At 29.8% G+C, this 23,036-nt stretch overlaps 2 long non-coding RNA genes across 2 annotated transcripts; both read right to left on the minus strand.

The window, feature by feature from the left end:
- Positions 1–4,303: 4,303 nt before the first annotated feature.
- On the minus strand, positions 4,304–6,170 carry LOC132254777 (uncharacterized). Its single transcript, XR_009467149.1, has 3 exons — positions 6,135–6,170; positions 5,123–5,210; positions 4,304–4,985 (listed from the first exon to the last, which is right to left on the minus strand). It is a non-coding gene; the product is annotated as an uncharacterized LOC132254777 (long non-coding RNA).
- A 239-nt stretch (positions 6,171–6,409) lies between these two features.
- On the minus strand, positions 6,410–22,097 carry LOC104880949 (uncharacterized). Its single transcript, XR_009467161.1, has 3 exons — positions 21,843–22,097; positions 15,284–15,332; positions 6,410–6,858 (listed from the first exon to the last, which is right to left on the minus strand). It is a non-coding gene; the product is annotated as an uncharacterized LOC104880949 (long non-coding RNA).
- Positions 22,098–23,036: the final 939 nt, after the last annotated feature.

Here is a 23,036-nt window from a genome sequence, read left to right on the forward strand (position 1 = left end):
ATAGTTTTAATATTAAATGTATTATCATTTATCTCATTAATCCTATTTTGAAAAACACTATCACTTCACTTTTAAATTTTTTATATTTATCATTTTAATTTTATTTAATTTTGAATGTTTTTATTTTAAAATATTAAAAATGCAAATTTATTAAAAAAAATACTAAGATATATCAATAATAATAATAATGAATTTCTAATATTTTATAAATTAAAATTAATTTGATAAGATAAATAATAAATTATTAAGACTGATATATCCCTTTTTACCGATATTTTTCTCCTTGACCATACTTATATCAATTACACTTATAAAATAACTTTAATGTGTGTATTTTTACTTATTTTATCATTTTTTGGATTTTTTTTCCAAATAATTTCATGAATTTTGCATAATTTTCGCCTCACCCATATTTTTGTCAAAATCTCCATCAATATTTTGCCAATATATTTGTGTTTATTAATATTTCAAACCATGCAAATAACTAACTCTAGCATAAGACTCATGCATAAACAACATTGTAAATGGTGAGTATTGTAGATGGTGCTTTAGGGCACAGGAAATGGTGAATCCTGCATTGGTATTGAACGTGACTAAGAATTGGGAAAAACAAGAAAAAAAAATAGAGATTGACACCAAGGAAAGGTTGGCCTTATAATTTAAGGAGGCATGATTTTTGGGTGAGAGCCCTTAGAAGAAAAAAAAAAAACTGATTTTAGCATTGCTTTAGGTGCACTTGTGAATGAATGAAGGAGCAATAGTTCTTGGGTAAGAGCCCTTATAGAAAGAAGAGTAAAGTACCTTAGAGTGAAAGATCTAAAACATATTTTTGGAAGATCTTAGTTAGATAGTAGGGGTATAGATATATGTCCCTAAAATACAAGTTTAAATGGCCAATGCTATTGTGAGATTGGTGTATTTGAATTTCCTTGGTTGATGATGCTTAGGTGCTATTATTGATACCATATGATTTGAAATGTTATGCTACTAATTGTACATACTTATTGAATACATCACTTGGCACTTTATAACTTAAATTTTAACATAAAATCATTCTCTACTAGGTTGTGTAATTTATCCCTTCAACTCATTTTTCAACTTTAGTTGAAGGTGCTTATTGTATTGAAAACTTGATGCATGACTTGAAGGTGATTGATCCTCTTTGTTGTGTAAAATATTGGAATAATTGGAAAAATCCATTCCAAGCCTTGAATCATCAAGGTACATGCAACTATCTTCCTAGGAACACTAGATCTACGCAATGAAAGCATTAAAAACAATAACACTCTAGATCTAGGTGCTAAAAAATATTACCTATCAAATGGATGTTCCCAAATAAATTCCAATTGAAGAAGAGAATGGTGCAAATCTTGAAAATCCTGCGATCTTTGTAGACATACTCGAATCTCTCCTTTCCTTATCCCAAAATTAGGTTAGGTGTACGCAAAAACTTTTAGGCTATGTTTGGTTGGCTAGATATAGCATGGGATAGGATAAGAGAAAGGACACCATATCTTATCCCATGTTTAATTAGTGATGGGATAGGATTAAGGTTTGAAATGTCATGAAATATTATTGATATTTCGTTGATATTTTGGATATTAGAGGCCCCTGAAGTGAAATTCCTCATTGAGAGCTCGATCAGTGGAAAAATCGGATAATATCGGTGATATATCAGAGATATATCAGTGTGGTCGATAAAATAGACAATTCATCGCCAAGAATCGGGCTAGTTGCAAGAAATCTATAATATTTAGATGATTTTTTCTCAAAAAGTTGGCGATGTTTCCATTGCTTCTCCCTTCTTTAATCAATGGCTAGATTTCACCTAAAGTGATCTAATGGCTAAAATTTACTCATGTTTTTAAGAAGGCCTTCAACGGTTAGATTTATAATCCAAGGGTGGAAAATGAATCTTGACTTGATCCAACATTTAGGAAGGGTTTCCAATAGATAGATGAAGATTTAATGGCCATATTTCATCCAAATTTTGATCCAATGGTAAGAATTTAAAGGCAATGGTTTTTTTACCATCCAAGACTAGTTTGACCAAATTTTTTTCTATAAATACCTAAATTTCATTCCATTTCATGCACAAGTGAATTGAAAGGTTCTTGATCTTATATTGCTCCAATAGTTATTTGTAATTTCTCTCAAAATTCTTTAATTTTGGGAATTTGGTGTTGAATTTGTGGATTAACTCCAATTCAAGGCTAACTAAGGTATGTTATAATAAATAGTACTTTTATATATGCATAGTTCAATTTTATTTTTAGTTAGTAATATATTAATATTATATTGTGAAACATACAATAGTTTAATTGATATTATCTAATTAATATGTTTTCAATAATTTTAAAGAAATTAAATTAATGGTCTAACTTGATTAATTTTAATATTAATGTCAAATTAATTTTAATAAATTTCAATTTCAATTGGTAATGTTAGTTATAAAGTTTAAGAATAATAGTAAATTAACGTAGATTTTTAATTTTAATAATTGTAAATTAGTTTTATATTAAAGTTAAATTAAAGTGATTTGTGTAATTAATATCATATATATATATATATGCATAATTCAATTTTAATTTTAATTTCAATTAGTAATGTTACTTATAAAGTTTAAGAATAATGACAAATTAACTTAGATGTATAATTATAATAATTGTAAATTAGATTCATATTGAAGTTAAATTATTAATTAATTAATCTAATCTAAAAAAACTAAAAATAATTAATCATAAATTTTTAAGCAATCTTTCATTTTTACCAAAATGTCCTTACACATAAATGATCAATTCTTCATAAAACCTTAAAACTTTATGCCAACAAAGATTATGAGCTCAAGTGGGGATCACTAAGACCCATAGGAAAATACCGAGTCTCTTAGAATCTAATTATAAAGTTGACTCAATATTCCATTAAAGAAAGTTAATTGTGCTCCAATAATCTATGACATTACATAAGATGAAAATTGATTAAAGCTAATTTAATAAATTCCTCAGGTTTGTGACCTACTATCCATTGGACTTAGAACCGATATCCATAATCTAATGTAGTGAAAGCCATCACTCTCTCAAGATTAGCTCTACCATCCTTCAGTCCCAAATCCTCATATTACTTGATTAATTGACTGACTCTATCTCACAAAGAGCATATGTCAATCTCTACTAAAGGAATTAATATGACTACAGATTTCATGATTACAAGTCCTTAAGATAACCTAAGAGGACACACTATCTCAAACCTATGAGATATCATGGTGTCTATCTTAAGAATACCTATTGCTACCTATCCTAATCAATAGTAACCCAATCCATAGGGAATATAAAGACCTTAGAACTAACTCAATATTCTATCATGGTTGAGAGATCATGCGACATAGTCACTTGGTGAAATCATGACTACTCGATAGCTAATGTCATGATGCACCATAGGTTTTGTCCAATGTGTAACCATACACACTAGTGCACTCAGTATGGGAAACCTATCTAATGACCAAGACAAGTCATATCTCTAATTAGGAGGTAGTGCACTTCAACCTCAAATGAATTGCTTAAGTCCATGAACTAAGTGTGAACTACTCATCAAAATACAAGGAACCATGACTTCAATTTTTTATGCAACTCTTAATGCACCTAAGTCATGTATATTACAAATAATGTAGTCTTGAATGCTAAAATAAACCATAATGTCAAAGTGAGATAGTAAAGTGAATCTAAAAACTCATAAATACATCATGTCATACTTCTAAGGGCTCTATCCCAACAATTGATGACCTACCAAATTAGATGCATAAATTCATAAATAAAAACTTGAACTTTGTAGCCAAATCTACAATTTTATATAAAACCCTGTCAAAATGGCTAATGAAAAGTGATTGATGTTACAACAGAACATAAAACTAATGCTGTGAAATGGGTTTTCAAAGTTAGTAAGTGCTTTAGGTATGTGATAAATGAAATCAAATATCAAAAGTCAAAGTCAATGACAAATGGTTATGTGAAGAACTTCTTGGTTATGTAGAATTCTCTCATATTCAAGATTTCTTATAGTTTACTTTTTCAATCATATGGTTGTGAAGTTGGCATTTCTATAAATTGGTATAATAGTAGCTTCATCTTGACTATCAGAGTTTCTCTCATGTGGTGCTTGCTTTGATTTTTATGAAATCATTAAAATATCCATCATAAGGTTGTATAATCGACATTTCTAAATCAATACCATAACAAAGAAGTTTATATAAGGAAACCTAAAAGTGTTTATATTTTATAAATTTAAATGAAATATAATTTCATCAATATCCACCCATCAAATATTTTTGGCTTTATATATATACATATAAAGTTTTTATCATGTTATCCTCATATAAAGGTTTAGCATGAAAACCTCACTGAAGATTTCAACCCTGTTGAAAAGATTTAATTGGAGCAGGACTTAGATTTGTGTTTGCATTTTGAAGCTGAAGTTGCAAGCATTTTGGTTTTACATGAATAAGAGATTTCAATCAGGAAGTTGTCATCACCAATAGGGGTAGGTTGTTTCCATCTTGTCCCATCAAAATTCATGTCAATATGCTTAGCTACCCCTTTGTGAAGCTCAAAGCGAATTCGGTGTGCCTGAATTGAGAAGTAAACAAAGAAGAGGAAGAAGAAAAAATAGAAGTTAGTCTATACTTGATATTTGAAGATGCATCTTATTAACATATTAGTTTCATCATCACTACCACTATTATATATTAAAACTAAAACTTTAAATACTTATTAATATTTTGCATAACATATAATTGTAACAAAAATTATATGATCAATTTTAGACATGTTTTAGGCCTGGTTTGATTAAAAAAAATATACATGCATAGAACTAACTTGTGCAAGACGAGTCCCATGGTCATTCAAAGGAAGAAAAATTTCCCCATGCCATGAATCTCTAAATCCTATTATCTCAAGAAGTTCATCATCTACAAAAGATGATGTAAAGTTTCTCTGCAAATTACAACCCCATTAGAATTTTCAATAAAACAATTAAATTAAGAAAAATAAAGTTAGCTTGAATGAAACTGAAAAAAAATGTTTCCATTATTCATTTCTTTTAATGTAAAACAAGACTTTCAAAAGCTCACCTCTTTTTTTCTCCTAAAATTTGGCTTGCCCCAAGGGTCTAGTCTACCAGGGAAGCTAGGCATGTTAAGACAAACAATTGACCTTATGCTATAAATACGAAAAAAGTAATTAGAAATATTATTGATGTTCATTCAATTGAGAACTAAATGCTAACAATAGATCAATTACAAAAAGTGGAAATCCGAAAAAATAGCATTGCATGATATAATGTAATAAAATTTTGTATGGTCATGTCAAGGAGGATGACATTTTCAATGACCATTCTTGTTAAATGAAAAAGATACAAAGCTGAAAATATATTTGTTATTCATGTTAAGGAGGCTATCTAGTATTGATGTATTGAAGAATTAGTAAATAACAAAAAACATTTGAAAATCATTTCATCATTTGCTTTTTTTATTGAGCATGAAAAATGATCCACAAAGGGATCAACCTTGTTGTTTGGATTTTCACAATCCATTTTAGTTTTTGATTTAAAATTTTATTTATGAATTAAACAATTATAGGTCTTGTTTTTCTATAAATTACTTTGACCTTCCTTATCCTCACTCAACTTTAGTATTTTAGTTAATCTCTAATAATTGTTCCCAAATCTTCATTAAGCTTCACTAGTTTATCTAATATTCATTAACATTTACTTATTCTTTGAACATTTTACATTCTTCAAATCCAAATTTTAAAGAAAACCAACTCTAGATGAAAGGTTTGACTAATGCCTATTCTTAAAAAAAAAAAAATGCTAAACTCATTTCTTTTTCCTTGCAATATCTTTTTTCTATTTTCCAATATTGTAAGATGTTTCTTCATTTTCATGGTAGAAATAAGGGAGAGATTCATGGATACTCATCACATCTTCATTATTTATTCTAGATAGTTTTTCAGTCTCATCTTATATTTTAGAGGCACATATGCATGTGACACCAATCCTAAGATGGGGTGACACAAAGATGAAAGTTACAATGTATGTCAACCTCATGACAAAAATGGTAGAAAATAATGTCATTAGTTTACCTTTGAGGTAAGTTTAATTTCTTCCATTGATGTTGGTGACCTTGATTTTAACACTTATAGGTAGAGTAATGTTCCTGCATCAATGAAGTTATTCCTTTCATGCTTTTTTCAAATAATAAAAAATAATATTAATATAGTAAGTAAGGTCTACACTTTTAAATATAATTATGGGAAAAATATATGATCCATACCATAACCAATTAGAAATGCTTGAACACTCTTAATAAGTCACCTTATAGCTTAAACAATTTATAGAAATCAATCGTACCCATTCATCTCAAGTTTTAGTTGAACTCACAAAATTCAAGGGTATTGTATTATATATTTATATCTTACTAATATTTCATAGTGTTAGTCTATATTAATGATAAAATAATTGTTGGCAACACATACGATCATTGATTCACATGTTTTTAGTTCATTTTCCACTAACTTTAGAAGTTCAAGTTGTGGTATAGTCTTTATAGAAAATAAAAGCGTTCTTACCTTTTACTATCATTCCATCCAAATTAATTAGCAAGTTAATAATGTATCACAAAGCATTCCAAATAGTAAACATCTACCCCTTGATTATTACACTAAATCGGAAAATTATTACAAAGCATAGAGAATTAATTAAAAATAGTAATATAATAATATCACAATGATAGAAATTATGCCTAAAAAAGTTACCTTGGCCAAGATTTAAAGTGAGAAGCATCAAACAATTCTTGAGCATCCAACCCTAATGCAAATATAAGAAAGATATAATATCATATAGTTAAGGCATATGGTATAAACAATCATCTTATTCTTATTGTATGTGATCTAATGCACAAGGAACTAAATATCATTTGTACTCTCATTGTGCCCAAAAGTTAAAATATTCCTAAATTTATTTGGATAAAGGTAAGGGTGATAAATTATTACTTGAATATAAACACTCATCCCATGTAGAAGACTCAATGTGAATTGTTCATCACTAAAATCATATTTTGCACTTGTTTAAAATTGAAAACCAAAGTATGTACTATAGATGATGAAATGTGATGACTTAACAATGTGAAAATTCAAGTAGAATAATCACATAAATTTGACCACCTATATAAAATGAACTATAAACATGCATAGCTAGCTTCTCAAGTGTAGTATGAAAAATTAGAACTACTTGCATTTTTAACCAAGACACCAACAAGTTGATTCTAATGTGAAAAAAATGAAAATCAAATTAAATCAAATTTTGAATTTTTCTAGATGAGTTCATAATTTATTAGTATATATATATATATGTTTATTTCAATCATTCTAGATTAGATTTTGAGCAAGACAAACTTATTACCACAAAAATTTTAAACAAAATTTTTAGTTGAAAAGCCCTTTCACCACAAAAAAAAAAAAAAAAAAAAAAAAATCTCAAACAAAATATCTTACATGCTTCATGAGTGTTTTTATTTAAAAAAACTACCTTAGGATTAGGGGAAACCTAATAACTTTCTCTTCTAAGCTACTTAGTCTCTCTCAACATAAGTACCATATCTAAAATTGTCTTTATTAATAACAACTCCACCATTCTATTTCTACAAATGTACAAAATTCCCTTATAAATCATCATATTTAATAAGCAAGAGATTTTTCCTTAGAGTTGACTTCAAGTGTATGTATTTATACACACATATGTGCATATGTAATTTCTCATTATTCTTTATAATTAGTTGAGTTTTCCCTTCACAATCAAGTATATGTCATCCATAGATCTCCTCCCATGTGCATATATAAATTGGCTAACCCCTTACAAGTATAAGCACTGTGTGAGCCAACTATACAACATATCGATAAACTTTCCTCAAAAGCCTCTAGTATGTTTGGTATCAATAAGGAAGTCATCACTATCTTTAGATTAATTGAGGTATCAATAGCTTTATGATAGTACAACATTCTTATCTCTATTTAAGGGGGTCGATGACATATTTCTTCATAGGGGACTTTAATCACAATGGAATATTTGCATCCATCTTGTTAGGATAAAGCCCTTAAAAATCATGACATGATACAATAATAAATAAATTTTATTATTATTTAAAGATGATTCTGGTCTTCTATTTGCTATCTTGTTTGTGTAGTAATCGTGTTAAACATTCAGGCCTAATATCACTTGCATTGTATATGACTTGGGTACATTAGGAGTTGCATAGAAAATTCCAAGTCATGAATGAGCTACTTGCAAGTAGATGAGTGGTTCACAACTGTTTCATGGACTTAGGCAATTCATTTGAGGTTGTAAAACACCACCTACTAATTGGAAGGATGACTTGCCTTGGTCATTGGGATGAGGTTTCCCATGGTGATTGCACTAGTATGTATGGTTACACATTGGACATGACCTATGGTGAATAATGACATTGAGTTTCAAGTAGTCATGACTTCACCAAGTTACTATGCTATATGAGTTCTCAACCTTGAGAGAATATTGAGTTAGTGTTAAGGCGTTTAGTGGTTTTGACCTATGTGTGAGACCCTTAGGTGGATTAGGTTATTGTTGATCAAGAGCCCATTTGATAGTGATTCTAGGATACGTTTCTAACCTTTCTAGCACTTGAATTTTTTATCATTCAAAGTATTAAAAAAGTTAGAAATGTTTCCTAAAATCACAACCAAACACACTCTAAGATAGATGGCAACAAGTATTCTCAAGATAGACACCATGGTATCTTATAAGTTTGAGACAATGTGTTCCCTTGGGTGATCCTAAAGGCATGTGAGCATGAAAATTATGGTCATAGTAGGTAGGTGGTTTTTTTATGTTACATGCCATGTGATTTTGGGTGATTGATTTTATTTATCTATCTATCCATGGGATTGATAAGCCCTCATTGAATAATTAATAAAAAAGGACAAACTAAAAATTGGTAATAAAGTTTGAGCTTAGGATTAATTCAGGGACTACCTTTTCACACCATTATCTCCAAAAATAGTTTTATCATATTAAGACTATAAAATTCATTTTTCAAGTGGTATTAAAGTAAGTTGGTTTTAAAAATCAAGTTTTGAACAATTCTTACAAGTCTTGGTATGTGAAGAGAGGGTACTTAAATTAATTGTCCTCCACTTTTTTTGTGAGCATAACTACCCTCACTAGAAGGCTAAAATGGAGTTCGTCTAGAAAATACTAGAAGAACTTGTATGGAACACAATTGAGTTTCGTTGTTACCCCAATAAAATATTGTAGTCCTTTTGAATTAAAAGCCAAGTAAGAGGAGGATAAATTGGATAATAAAGAGAGTAAGGCGAATGTCAAAGCCTTTTATTATATTTTCAATGAGATTAGTCCTTGACACTTGCAAATATGTTAAAGAGGCTTGTTATACCTTAGCAGTAAGTCATAAGAACACTTCCATTATGAAGTTGTCTAAACTTTGAATGTTGACTGCTAAGTTTGAAAACATTAAGATGAAATATGATGAGGCCTTCTTTAAGTTCTACATTGAACTCAATGATATTATTAATTTTGAGATCTTTGGGTCCAAAGTGGTTAGGAAAATCTTGAGATCTCTCCCAAAGAGATTTAGACTTAAAGTTTCTACAGTAAAGCAAAGTAAATATATGACTTGATAGATGAATTTGCAACTTCTCTTTAAACCTATGAGATGACTCTACCATCCCTTAGGAGATCTAAAGGTGTAGCTTTTAAGGCCTCCTCAAAAGAAAAGAATGATTATAATGAAGAGAGTGAACATGTTCTCACTCAATAAAAAATTTCAACCTTTTTTAAAAAATTTAAATTTTTTATGAAAATACAAAACAAGAACACAAAAGATGGCTAAAAAAAAAAAAAAAGAAATCTTTCTATAAAAAAAAAAAAGAGAAGAAGTTAGTAAAATTGTCTCAAGTTGAGTGTTTCAACTATAAGGGTAAATGACACTTTGATTTAGTTGCCCTACACCTAAAAAAACAAAAGAAAAAAGAAAACATTGCAAATGACTTAAAGTGATTATGAATTTAATGATAATGAGCCCATGGGATGAACTGAAAGTGAAGATAACGACAATCTTGTTGCTAGTGTCTCACTTCCCACATCCTCTAAAATTGATAGTCCCATGAATCAAGTGGTGAGGAAAAATTAGATTTTGATAACCTCCAAGAGGCATACAATACATTGTATTATGAGAATTATGAACTAAAGATTGAGAATACGAAATTATAGAAGATCTTGAATAAATGATCACTCTCATTGAACGTCTTGAATTTGAGAGAATTGATTTGAAAGAAAAATTAAATTCCTAAGAATATAAAAAAGTTGACATGGATGGCAATGTCAAGGAAGTAATAAGTGAACATCAAAATCTTCTTAGTAAAATTAAGTTCCTTACATTTAAATTTCACATTGTTCTTGAAAATAATAAGTCGTTAATCTTAAATTGACATGGTTGGAAAAATAAATTAGGAAGTCAAAATAAAATCTTCCACTCTAACTCTAAGATCTTAAATGAAATGACATAAAAACATTAGGGCTTTGGAGATAAAAGAGACTTAGGTTACATAACTAAGTCTAAAATTCCTATGAATGAAAGACTTCTTTTATGAAAGATAAAGAAAGTTACTCTTCTAGGGAATCAACCTCAAAGAAGACAAAGTTGCAATAGATCTAGACAAGTTGGCAATAAGTGCTATGGTTGTTTCTTCAAAAACTTCTAAACACATGTCAATGGGCTAATGAGTGAGTCAAACTCCTTCAGCAATCAAATCTTGAATATTAAAAGGGAGAGTAAATCTCAATTTATGCCTGGGAAAGGTTAATATAGCATTAATCCTAAGATTAGATAAATTTGGATCAAGAACGATGACTTAATTGCTCCTCAAGGTTCAGGTCTAGTGAGTTCTAAGTCCATTTCTTCAAATTCTCTTACTATTTCATCCTCTAGGAAATCTTTGGGAGCTTCCTCTTAGTTATCATATTTTTTCGATAGCCTAGGGTTTAGTTTTAATGTTTCATCATTTATCCCTATAATATGCAATTTTAGGAGTTCTTAAGTCTTTTTGTCTTTTATTTTATTTTATTTTTTTTGTATTTTTAATTTCAAAATTTGTTTTTAGTTAGTTTTTATTGAGTCTAGGTGTAAGATTTAGGGGGAGTTTATCAATTTATGAGATTAGGACCTGATGCTTAGTTAAAGTAATTTTCTTTATGGAGTGTCTTATCCCTTATATGCTCTTAGATTTGAGAACCTTAGGAAATCCATAAGGATTAGTATCCTAGATTAAGATTGCATCTCTTTTAGATTTTAGGCTTTTGAATTTAGGAGAGAAATTTTTTTAGGGTTCTAAGATCTAGACTCATATTCCTTAGAAGATCTAAAATACTCTAAGTTATTGTTTTCTTAAAATTTTTCGGCATTTCATGGAATTTAGGGTAGATGGACTTGAATTTATTATCTCCGTCCATGATTAGAAACATTATAATTGATCTAGAGAGTATATATTTTTTTGAATACTTCATAATGTGATTTAAGTGGTTCCTAAAGTTTTAAAGTTATAAGAATCTATTTCTTCCTAGTTTTCAGAAGGAATCAAACTAGGTTATTTCTTCAACTTAACTTATGGGTTCTTAGAGTGTTCATCATGTTTAATTCATTCATTTGTGATTTTAAAAATATTAAAATAATTTTGGGAGTGAAAAATCTACTTTTAGTAAATTCTAAATTTAGTTTCATTATTCTAAGCTTGAAAGCTATCACTTGCAAAAGTTGAAAATTCCTTAAAATTTATGGTAAAGGTGTAATGAATGTTTGTGATCAATGCTTATAACTTTTGGCCTTTACAGAAATTAGAAATTATTAAGAGTAAAGATTAAAATTTTGGGGAAATTCTAAAATCACATGATATGTATGTATATCTATGTGAAAGAAATTAAGTAATGTTAAATAAACATCTGACTAGATGAAATTTAAATTAAATGAGTTCTACTTTAGGGCTTTAAATTAAGTGGTTGAAATGGTAAGGAGAGATGAAATGAGAATTTCATGTGTTTAATAGTTCCATCTCTTGAAAATGAAAGTTTTAGTTTTTTAACTAATGTTTTATTTACTTTTTTAAATATAGATAATCTTTTGTCTTCTTGAAATCAAAATTGTTTTGATTCCGCTCATAGTTTATCATGCCTTTGTTGTCAAGATATATATATATATATATATATATATATATATATGGCTAATTTTCTAAAAAATTATAAATCTATGAGTATTGAGAAATTTCTTAGATATAAAATTTTGATCCTTGTTAGTGTTTAGATATTCCAAAAGTGTTCAAAAGTTTTGAATCTTGATTTTTAGGAATTTAAGAAATTATTTGAACCTCCTTGTGAAAATAAGGAATTTTTTAGGACTTATTTTGAACTTCATTGTGATCAGAGGAGTGAGTACCCATGTTTTTCCTCTTCCTAACATGGATCTCTAAATTTCTTAATGTATTAGGTTGAGAGAAAGAGAGTATTTATATGTGTTAGCCCAAGGGTTCTCCTAATCGGGTTTTAACAAACCATGGTTAAGTGACTAATTTGTTTAATGGTTAAGAATCTCAAGTATAAACTCGAAAATTCATCAAAGGACCATATGGATACAAGATCGAGACGCTTGGAAGACTTGTGATCATAGGAAACTAATGTAAGATGAATGCATGAGTGCACTTAGAATTTTCATACGTTTCATGCAACTTAGAAAACTCAGTTTATTCTTTAAAACTTCGATTTCATTAAAACCCGAGTTTTTAACTAATGTACCTTAAGCAAAATATTTTATAATTGGCTTAATAATTCACCTAAAGACCTTGCCTAAGTGTTAGAAAAGAAAGGAATTAAAAAAATAGGTTTTCAGGGCCAAAAAGGTTCAACCGGTCAAGGTTATGGTCAACCGGCTCAACCGGTTGAGGAACTGGTCGACCGGTTGTGCTCGTCCGATCGAAGACCAGTCGAGGGAGGCCAAAAAGTTTCTCTCTCTCCCAGTAGCCTTCTCTTCCCGATCGAGGGGATTCTCTTACCGGTCAAGATCCGGTCGATGTCCGACCGAGGCAACGGTAACCTGTCATGCATTAAATGTTCCAACGGCTAGTGAACTGGTCGACCCCTAGCTCGATCGGATGAGCTTACCTTTTGCTGTTTTTGACTCCCGGGCTTAGAAACCTATAAATTGAGAGCTCCACTTCATTTATTGATAAGAGAACACTTGCATTCAATAGCCTACCTACCTGTTCTTGATCAAAAAGCTCTCATTTCTTTCATAGTGCATTAAATCACCACTTGCATATCCTTTAGTGCACTCTTGTGTGTCATCCTAGCTTTGTCTTGTATTTGAGCTATCCTTAAGCTAGGTTGAGGGAACATTTCTTGTAAAAATCTGAGTGTTAAAGCCTTCAAGAGGTTTGAATTTTGAAGAGATTGTGTAAGAGCCCATTGGAGTCGGAATCCAAGTGTAAGAAGATTGGAAGCTTGGTTGAAGCTTCAAGTCAGTGGAACCCTCACTCGGTTAGGAGATTGAGGACAGTGACGTAGGCAAGGAATTGCCGAACCACTATAAACCTAAGTTTGATTTCTCTAAACTCTATCTTTTTATTTTGCTTATGTTGTGTTTGAATTTGTTGTGATTGAAAAGATTTTAAAAACCCAATTCACCCCCCCCCCCCCCCCCCCCCTTTTGGGTGTTTTTCTTAACTAAGCATAGCCTTTGTTTTCTCAATATGTATTTTGGATTATCTTTTGGTACTTTGTTTACTCTCTGATTCATGTTAGGTTGTATATTGGATATTGCTCCAATTTACACAGGCATGTTATAGACCTTTCCTTGGTTATTTTCCTTGTGTGCCTAATCATGCATTTTTTTTCTATTTTTCATTTTTGTGAAAAAAAGAGTAAAAGGGTGTAAAAATGTTATTTAAGTTCATTGATTATATTTATGTATTTTTATTTATTCTATTTTTGGCCATTCTATGCTTTTTACTTGTATATTATTTAAATATATAGATTATAAAGAGACATGCAAGCATAATAAATAGTTTAGATTAGGACTTGTTTTGGATTTAGTAAGGTTTTTATGAGACTATGGGGAGCCTCATTATAATTATTTATTTTGTCACAAAATTACCATAGGAGGATATTATTGATGTATTAGTTTTATATTGACTAGTTTCTTCCATTTCATATTAATTAAGATGCATTTATTCTTAGGTCTTAACAACTAACAAAACTTTGAGCTACTATAGAATTGAGTTTAGGAAGGTAAAAAGTCATCAAATTCGAGGTAAGGATGCATTTTTGGTATGGTAAATTTTTTTGAATGGAAATTATATGCAAAAGTGTTGAAAAAGCAATTGAAAATAGCTTGAAACTTGTGAAATTGGAGAATGCACTAAGTAGAAGTTCAACAACATAAGAAGGGTGTTTAAACGCCTCTTTGTGTTCAAATAGTTTGTTATTTTTTGAAGTATCAAATTTCATTTTGAATTCCAAAACCTTGATTTTTAAGATATATAAAAATTGGAAATTAACTCTTTATATTTAGGGTTTAAGGTTTTTTGAGTATTGACTTGTTTTGAAGAAAAAAGTTAAGATAATCCAAAGAGAGAAATTGTCATCTACAAATCTTGAAACTCCATATCTCGACACTTTTCAATGCAATCTTGAAAGTACTCCTGATGTTAACAAAGGTCTAAGCTCTAATTGTTTCAACCATGATAAAGGCTTCAAATGATTCACCAAAAGTACAAAAGAGTACTACATTGAGAACGTGGAAGATAGAAAAAGGTGTTGTCCATCTAAGATCCTAAGGAGTGTATTTATTGGACTAAGTAAATCTATATACCATATTTTCATATTTAGTGGATTATCTACGGTCAAGACAACACTCATGGTGTTTTACACCAATTAAGTTGCTATGCTGAGCCAGAGTGGGCTCAATAGTTAGACCTATGTTTTCGAACACATGTGTAGAAGGGTAATAAAGTTTGAACTTAGGATCAACTCATGGACTACCTACCCCTCTCCCTCTCCTGTCCCTCTCTTGGTAGTTTTATCATATCAAGACTAGTAAATTTCTTTCAACTTATGTTTCCTAACAACATTTATATTATAATGAATTGCACAATATTTATGAAAAGAAAAAGTACAAGAAAATTAAACCCATTACCTATTATAAGATAGTTCCAAAATCTTCCACAAAGATCTTTGTCACCTCCCTAGTAAAATATCATCATAAGAAGTACAAATTAATAAGTTAAGCGGTCTTATCCACTTCAAGTATTAATTCAAATAATGACATATTTATTAATAAATGATTATTCTAAATTTAAGATTGCTTTAGAAGAAATTAAAGCTTATGGATGTTTAAGGAGAGTTACTCACTTAGCAAAGTTAAATGATTATAGGTTGGAGTCCCACTAGGAAAAAAGAGAAAGGAAAAAAAAAATTTACCAATAAAAGAAAATTCTACCATGAAGCTAGTAAAGAAAATGTGAACTATACATTTTTAACTTATATGATATAGATCACAATCTCTCTCCCATATACATGACTTGCAATATCTAGACTTATTTGGCTAAAAAAGGTGGAGCAAGTTTAAACCCTCACAACTAATATGATATATTTTATAGTAAAGGTACCATAGCAAATAAAAAAGAGTATAAAAATGTTTTCACCCATTGAAATATGTGTTTCATCTATTAAAATAAAATTTTCTTAATCTTAAAAGTAGTATTTTAGAAAAGTTCATAAAATCTTATCAATTTTTGAGGTAAGCTAAATATGGTAGAATGGAAAATATTAGATAGTTTTGTCGTGCATTGGAGTGTAGCAAAGAAGAACCTTGGTAGAAGTAACTTGGTTAGGTCACACCTAATTATTGGCATGACAATATGGTCTCTAAAGAATTTCTATATATAGCTCCAATATATTGATTAACTATGTTAGCATTTTATTATTGCTAACTAAGGTTTTATTTTGTGTACCTTATAGATTCTAGGATCTATCTCCACACTTAATTGGGCCACTTCTCTAAAGTTGTAATATTTGAATGTAGTTTTGTTATGCTCTACAACGTTTTCCCAATCTACTTTTATGTAGGAATTTCCATGTCAATAACCCTAAATCCTAATAAGTTAATATTTGGGCAAACTTAAAAGCCTAATAAGTTAATATTTGGGCAAACTTAAATTATAGTAGAATTGATTCCCTCTAAAAGTATGCATGAACAACTACATTAAAGTCATAGTGAGTACTAGAGTTTGAAGTATATAAATCAATTCATACAAGAGGGATTTTATATTTTAGAGGCGTTATTGATGTGGTGACACATGATAAAAAAATCACCAATTGATCGACAATTAATCTAAACTTTAAAAAAAAAAAAAAACTGAAAAAAGTGGCAAAATTCAATAGCCGAAAATAAAATTGTGAAATTGTTTGCATTGCCACAGAGAGCCAATATTTCATCTAAAATTTTGGCAATAAATGACCATTTAATCCTTACTCAAGAAACATGTGAGGCCATTAAGGATGCATAGGAGAGAATGGAAACCTCTTCAAAAAAAAGTTAGAAATTCCTTACATACATGGTAATTCAAATCTCCTACTAACTAATTTACAATTGTACATAAAGGGGTTTTAAGGAAAAAAGTTCTAACTAATTTATAATTATACAAGAGGAGTCCTAAAAGGAGAAAAAGTCCTAACTAATTTATAGTTGTACAAGAAGAGTCCTAAAATGAGAAAAATCCTAAATTATAGGACCTAAACTTCAAACACATGTCTATAATTTGGTATTAGCTAATCTTTAGTTACAACATCTATAAGTTGGTCACATGTCTCAATATATGGAGTCCAAATAAAACCACTATCTAGCTTATTTCTTTATGAAATGTCAATCTCCTTCCATATGTTTTATTTGATCATACTGTACCAAATTATGAGTGATGTTGAATGCAGGCTTATTATCACAGTAGAATCTCATAGGGTATCTCTACTTGATTTTAGGATCATTTAAAATAATCTTAAGCCATAACAATTCACAAATTCCATGAGTCATTACTCGAAACTCCACCTTGACACTTGATCTTGTAACCACTAGCTTCTTTTTACTTTTCTAAGTAACAAGATATCCCCAAGAAAAGTATAGTACTCTAAGGTTGATCTTCTATTTAAAATTAATCCAACATAATTTGGATTAGTGTAGGCTTTCAAGCATAACTCCATAGCTTGTTTGAATAACAACCTTTTACCAAAAATTCCTTAACGTAGTATATGATCCGATAGATTACTTGAAGATGAGTGTCTTTGGGATTGTGCATAAACTAAAAATGCTCACAACATATGCAACTTTTGGTCTAGTATGTGCTAAGTAAATAAGTCTGCACATTTGTCATTAGTGCATGCCATGATCTACAATCCCATCCTCCAAGGCCTCTACTAATTTATGGTTTGGTTCTATGGGGTTGTCCACTAGCTTACATCCAAGTTTCTTGGTTTTTTTTTTAAGAATATCAATCACATATTTCTTTTATGAAACAAAGATACCCTTCTTAGAATGAGCCACATTGATTCTTAGGAAATACTTCAATCTAACAAGTTCTTTAATCTCAAATTCTCTAGTTAAATACTATCGAAGAGCCTCCCTTTCTCTAGGATCATTACCAATTATAATAATATCATCCATAGATACGAACAAAGTTATCAGTCCCTTTGAAGTCCAATGCTTAATAAACAAAGTATGGTCACCTTGACTTTGTATTTCATTGCCAACATCACGTTAGAAAATCTCATAAATCATGTTCTTAGAGATTGTTTTAATTCATATGAGGTTTTCTTTAATTTTCACGCATTGGTTCTACCAAGAGTTTTGTAAAATCCTAGAGAAATTTCCATATAGATCTCTTCTTCTAAGTCCTCATGCAAAAATGCATTTTTGTTTTATATCAAATTTTTGTAAGCTCCAACTGAGATTAGTCACCAATGATAATAACACCCTTACGATATTCATAATAGCTATGAAAGAAAAGGTTGCTTGGTAATCAACCCCTTAGGTTTGTGTTAGCCTTTCGCTACTAACCTAGACTTATATATTTTTAGTTATACTTGATTCTATATACTCATTTACACCCAAATGGTTTCTTCCTCTTAGACATCTCTATTATTTCCCATGTTCTATTTTTCTGTAAGGCCTTTATCTTACCCTCATGACTTGTCTCTAATTCTCATTATTAAGTGCCTCAAAAAGGTTTTGTGGAGTGGTTTTGCTGTACAAATGAGTGAGGATTTTTGTGGGATTGGGAGAAGTTATTAAATGACATAAATAATGGTAGAAAATGTTCCTAATCGGAATGGGTAAATCAAGATCATTGTCAACATTTGAAGTATTAGGAGAGATAAAACTGTTGTCTAGCATTGGTTTAGACTCTTGACTATGTGTGGGTTTAATGGTGGTTATTTTTCTCCTTAAGTAAACTTGCAATGGTTTTATAACAATAGTTTCTAGACTAGTGTTAGCAGAATGATTCCAATTCATTGTTGTTTGAAAATTGGTTTAAATCGAGCTTTGTGGTATTAAGAGAAGAGTAGGTCATGTGGTCTATGTCTCCTAAGTTAATGACCCAAGAGCCAATGAAGAACAAATCTAAGGCCCTTAAAAGTATGACAAATAGAAAACTTACTTGTTTGTGTCAAAGAACACATACTTGATTGTTTATTCAAAGTACCAAAAAATATCTTAACCTTTCTATCTCTTCTTTGTTTAGTTTTCTAAATTCTTCATTGTTGAAACTATGTTTTTCTCGAGGGCTTTCTTCACAATTTGCCATAATTTCTTGATTATGTTTCTTCCATGCTCTATTTCCCACATTCCAATTCAAGTTTTAAGGTTTTCCATTAAGTTTCCAACATTTCTCTTTGGTGTGTTAGGGCTTCTAGTAGTAAGTACACCAAAGTCCTTCACAACTGAGATTTTTTACCAACTCATCAAAACATCTAGTTTCTCTAATAAGATTTGGGTTGAATTTGTGTGGCTTTGTAGAACCATGAATAAAAGACGGTTTGAGCATCACACCTCTCTTATTTTCTTTAGCACGAATGATGGAGATGATTTCATTCATGGATGGAGGCTCCTCTTTTCCCAAAACTTAGACTTGCACTTGGTCAAACTCCACGTTGAGCCTAACAAGAAATTCAAAAATTTATTCTCTTTCTATAATATTTTTTTTGCACTATTGCATCTTCACTACATTTAATTTTGAATGTTATGGTAGTAGTCAATTTTCTATCACAAATTCTTCATAATATTGGCAAATTTAATTACAAATCTAGTTCCTTGTTTTATAGTTGAAATGTTCACCTTGATTTAAAAATTTTGAGTACAATCTCAAACCTTTGAATAGGTTTGTCGAATGACTTTGTAAACCTCCCTAGTTGTTGTAAAAAACATGTTCCACTAATTTTAAGGGACACTAAATTCCATAACCAAGACATGATATGGAATCCTCTTCATTCCAGCTCTAAAAGTTTGGATATCCAAGCTTTAGTCCTATGCCAATTAAATGACTCAGTTTTCCTTACCAACTAAGACTATTGAAGATATTTCTTTTCAATAAGGTGTTAAGCAGCTTGGAAGTTCTATAGTTCCCTCATGGTTTAGCTTAGTAGTGTTTTTAATGTTGCCCTAATAGAACTGATAGCGGGAGTATGGTCCAATATTTCAAACATAATAGTAGTGATAAATGGAGATGAAACGACTAAAAAAGAAATCAACAATGAAACCTGAGGAATCAAAACACCACAAAAAAACTTAAAATAAGGATAGGTGGCACTCAAAGTTTTCGCCAAGCACACCAATAACCTAGAATAAGCTCTGATACCATGTGAAATTCTAAATTATTCTTATCATGAAAATCAAGATATATATATATATATAACCAACTTCAATGTGTATTATTATTATCTATTTGACCATTTTTGAGTTTTTTTTTCATATTTATGTAATTTTCATAAACTTTTGTCTTTTTTTCCAAATTTTTGTTCAATATTTTTTATATTTCCTAATATTTTCATAAAATTTAAAATTTGAGATTTTCATAATTTCTGATATTTTAATCCTTGATCATGATGTTGTAATTTTATTTACTTACCATCTATAGAAACCATAAGTTGTAATTTCTTTAATAGATTAAAATACAAGGAAAATTTATTTAAAATGTGAAAAATCAATTTTTTAAAATGGATATCATGAAGAAAAATTATATATGAAACAAATCATGGCTTATAACGTAAAAGGAAACAAAAATAAAGTTTTGAATTGTAAAAAAAGCTTTGTATGGCTTAAAGTAGTAAGGGTCAAGAGTATGGAATAGTATTTGATAGATATTTTCAAGATAATATTGTTACTAAATATCCTCATGACCATGTGCTCTACATAAAGAGAATAAAAATATGAAATATTTGATTTTTATCAAAATTTATCCAAGCACAGAAGCGAGAGATAGAGGAAAACATCCAAAGCAAGCTTACATCAAAAAGGGGACTACATTAATCTAAACTAAAACATGAAGAAATCTAAACCCTAGAAATATATCAAAGAGGCCTTCCAAAGGAGAAGACCAATCCCTCTACAATTGCAAAATGGGATATTTATACCATTCCAAGGTTGTCCTAACGTAGAGACATGTTGAGGCATCTTAAGCCCAAAGATCTAAAGGCTAAGAGAAAAATGCTAAAAAAGTGTGTCCAAGCATAAACAATTTTTTTTAACAAAGAGGACACCACCTTTAGGAAGCATGGCTCGTAGGACCAATTATGGCACCCAAAACGGCAATAAGCAATGGGGAGGTTGCAATTTTGTGCACCATGGGTCATTGGCCCAAAATGGAAAACAGCTTTGTGCGTTCTTTCCTCTATTTCATGTACTTGTACTCTTCTCACTCCATTTTTATACTTTGACTAAGCTCCTTTACATGCACTTACTCACTCAAAATAGTTGCAAGCCATTAAAAAATAGAGAAAAAATGTAAGAAAGTTGAGCATATGCAAGGTAGCACAAAATTGAGTGATTGGAGAGTACAATTGATGCAAATATCAGACATAATTTGATTTCTACTTTGCTGTCCCTACAATATTTGACATCAATCAATTGTTTGTTAGGTAATTTGACAAAATTTTAATAAAAGAGCTTAACATGCTATAAGAAAAACCAATTAAGATCCACATGGACCATAAATTAGCATCTACATTGGTAAAAAATATGATATTCTATGATCAAAACAAAAACATTGACAAAAAGATATCATTTTCTTAAAAAAATGCATAATGAAGAAGTGGAATTGAAGTACCTTGGTACTCATGATTAAATTTTTGACATATTCATAAAAGTGTGAATATTTAGTAAGTCCATTGTGCTAACTGATTTTTATATTAGCTATATCTATTTATATATATTAAACTTTTTAATGTTACTTTAACTCCATTGATTGATGGTCCAAGCATATTTTTGCTTGGCTTTTTACTTTGATTATAGTTACAAATTTTATGCTATAAGTTAATAAATTTACTAGAAAATATTGATACAACTACAAAAATGATCATGATCCCAAAGCATATGCATCGTAGAAAACTAAAACATTAATTATTTGTGCAAAAGAAAAGTTCTCAATTTGCAAGCAACATATTTATTCTTTTGTAAATTTAAAAAATGCTATATGACACAACATTACCATGTGCAATAAGTTGTCTTCGGAAACATGTCGAACATGAAGAGTATTCGGTATCTCAAGACAATTTGGAATTGATGTCCTCACTACAAAATTCCAACTGGAATAAATTCAACTATATTAGCAATAAGTAACATACAATAAAATCATTTAAATTTGGCCCTTGGAAACTTCCAACAAGAATTAGAACAAGAATGTGAATTCTTAATTACCATAAAACAAAGTACTCAAACTAATCAAATACCAATTATTTAAGAATGTGTAATAATGGTAATCTTCTATTATGAAATGTACACCTTAGTCGGTGTTGGAAAGTAACTCAAATTTCTAATTAATATATACTCATTTCTATGAAGAATATTATATAGAAGATTTCCTATGTTGACCTGCTATTATAATATATATATATATATATATATAGAATAAGGAAAATTACTAGGAATGTCTTTATAAATATTCTAGGTTATATGGGGGAAAAAGTAATAGGATGAAATGGGTTTGTCTACATGCTAGATAGAGATATGAGGAATAATAAGAAAACACCTGGTGAAATGAAGGTTCAAGATTCAAGATGTGGATATAAAGAACAAAGAAATATAAGATTCTTTAGGGCTTAATATTGGTATATATTTTTCTACCTTTTGTAATATTTCCTATAATATAGTAGAATGATTTCTCTTATTAGTAGATATAGGCATGGCTTTTAAACTATGTTAAAACCTTGTATTCCGTTGTGTGTTGTTTATTTTATCTTTGTATTCTAACACTAATATATTAGCACTAAAGCTTTCACTAGTATGACAAATTGGTATCAAAGCTCAAATTGAGAATTCTAGAAGAGACAAAGGGAACAACACACATAAGAAGAGTATAGAAAGAATTATAGTTGAAAGTAGAGTCAATTGTTCTCTCATCAAAATGTGATACAAGAAATGTGGTTTCGTTATCCAAGATAACCATAGCTTCTCTTGTACACTTATTACATCCTAAAAGGTAGCAATGATGAAGTGTTTAAATGATTTAAATACATAGCACATGATGGGATTATGGCACATGACAAGATTGTGATGCACAAAGGTAACAATGATATTTTAGGAGTGTGGTGCACAACGGAAGTTATGACAGGGAGTAAGGATTTGATTCACACATGTTTATTAAAGTGTGTATCAAAGAGAGATAAAAGATAAACTTGATAGA

The sequence above is a fragment of the Vitis vinifera genome, chromosome 12 (genome assembly GCF_030704535.1).
Source record: "Vitis vinifera cultivar Pinot Noir 40024 chromosome 12, ASM3070453v1".
Lineage (NCBI taxonomy): Eukaryota > Viridiplantae > Streptophyta > Magnoliopsida > Vitales > Vitaceae > Vitis > Vitis vinifera.